Raw genomic sequence first — 2,500 nt, 5'->3', positions numbered from 1 at the left:
TTTTTTCACCTCTCCTCCTATTCCTCCTCCGCTTCCTCCCTATTCCTCCCCATCACCCTCACCTTTTCCCCAACTTTATTTCCCTTCCCCTATTTCTCTTCCCCCATTTCTTCCTCTCGCTATTTCCCCTTTTCGTTCCAACTTCTTCCCTTCCCCTATTCCTCTTCCCCCATTTCTTCCTCTCGCTATTTCCCCTTTTCGTTCCAACTTCTCCCCTTCCCCCATTCCTCCTCTTCTTTTTCTTACTCTCGCCATTTCCACTTTTCGTTCCAACTTCTTCCCTTCCCCTATTCCTCCTCTTCTATTCCTTCTTATCCCTATTTCCCCTTTTCGTTCCAACTTCTTCCCTTCCCCTATTCCTCTTCCCCCATTTCTTCCTCTCGCTATTTCCCCTTTTCGTTCCAACTTCTTCCTTTCCCCTATTCCTCTTCCCCCATTTCTTCCTCTCGCTATTTCCCCTTTTCGTTCCAACTTCTTCCCTTCCCCTATTCCTCTTCCCCCATTTCTTCCTCTCGCTATTTCCCCTTTTCGTTCCAACTTCTTCCCTTCCCCTATTCCTCTTCCCCCATTTCTTCCTCTCGCTATTTCCCCTTTTCGTTCCAACTTCTTCCCTTCCCCTATTCCTCTTCCCCCATTTCTTCCTCTCGCTATTTCCCCTTTTCGTTCCAACTTCTTCCCTTCCCCTATTCCTCTTCCCCCATTTCTTCCTCTCGCTATTTCCCCTTTTCGTTCCAACTTCTTCCCTTCCCCTATTCCTCTTCCCCCATTTCTTCCTCTCGCTATTTCCCCTTTTCGTTCCAACTTCTTCCCTTCCCCTATTCCTCCTCTTCTATTCCTTCTTATCCCTATTTCCCCTTTTCACTCCATCCTATACTCTTCCCTCTCTTCCATTCCCATTCTTCCTCCTCCTTCCCCTCCCCTTTATCTCCCTTTCTACTATTTTCCTTTTTCACCCCCTCCTTTTACCCTTCTTCCTCTCTCTTCCCCCTTCTCCCTCATTCCTCTTTCCATCTCTCTCCTATTTCTCCCTCTCCCCCATTCCCCCTTCTTCACCCCTCCTCTTATTCCCCTCATTTTCCTTTTCACCCCTCCCCCTCCACCCCTCCAACCTTCCTCCACCTCCTCCACCTCCTCCACCTCTCCACCTCTCCACCACCTCCACTTGTGCTGAAATCGGTTCAAGAAAGAAAATAGAAGTGATAGATAGACAGAGAGACAGATAGATAGAAAGACCGACTGACAGACAGATAGATAGACAGACAGACTGGCAGACAGACAGATAGATAGACGGACGGATCGGCAGACAGACAGACAGATGGATAGATAGATAGATAGATAGATAGACGGACAGACAGACAGACAGATGAATAGACCGAACGACAGACAAATTGATAGACAGACAGACCGGGAGACAGACACGTAGATAGACCGACCGATAGAAGGAGGGGGGAAGATAAAAAAAAAAAAAAAAAAAAATGACAATAATAAATAGATAAATAGATAAATTAAATTTAAAAACATATACTTTAAGAACCAACAAACAAATGAAATAAAACTGAATTTAGACGCGTGTTATTTCTTCTTTCCTTTCTCTTCTCTTTTAATCGATTCTTTATGTCCCTTTTCTTTATTTCTCTCGTCTTCTGATCTCTGAATATCAGGTTCGCAACTTCGGGAATAAAATATCCAAGTAATTAGTAGATTGATTAATGACTGAAGTGAAGAGTAATTGGTCAACAAGCCGGTAAGAAATGGTCTGATTTGCCATGATAATTAGAATATTTAATTCAGATGAAATAGAATGACCACGTCATGTAGAAACGGAAGACGTTTAATAAAATCAATAATACCTTTCCCATTAACAACCAAAAGATAAGCAAAAAAAAACAAAAACATATAGCTAGCAATTTATCAACAATAACAAAAATAACAACATTCAGACGAAACTTATCAATGAAAAACAAAATGACAACAACAACATGCAAATGTCACTTATCAACAACAACAACAAAAAAAACAAAACAGAAACAAATACACGTAGAAAACAAATGCAAATCGAACCGAACGAAACCTCTCCGCGTTGGCAACACTGACCCAAGATGGCCGCCCTGATACCAACACGAGTGACCGAACTGCAACCTCTATTTATTATCTAATTTCTTTTAAGCACGACATCAATTCACATGTCATTCGAGTGCATGATGTCTCCTGATATCAAAGATGTCTTCGGTGAAATGGAGAAAGGAAAGAGAAAGAAAATGAGAAGGGACGTTTGGCCGACTGTGTAAATAACATCACAACACACTTTCCTTTTCGTTGACACAGAAGCTCTCTACCAGCTGTGTGGGTCAGTCTCTCTGGCTCTCTTTCTATCGTTCTTTATTTTATCTCTTTTATCGCCGTTTGCCTTCTGTGTTCGTTAACTGAACGGGGCTTTAAATGGGCGAGAGAGAGAGAGAGAGAGAGAGAGAGAGAGAGAGAGAGAGAGAGAGAGAGAGAG

Source organism: Penaeus chinensis, chromosome 3 (assembly GCF_019202785.1).
Source record: "Penaeus chinensis breed Huanghai No. 1 chromosome 3, ASM1920278v2, whole genome shotgun sequence".
NCBI lineage: Eukaryota > Metazoa > Arthropoda > Malacostraca > Decapoda > Penaeidae > Penaeus > Penaeus chinensis.
Note: the sequence above shows the minus strand (reverse complement) of the source record.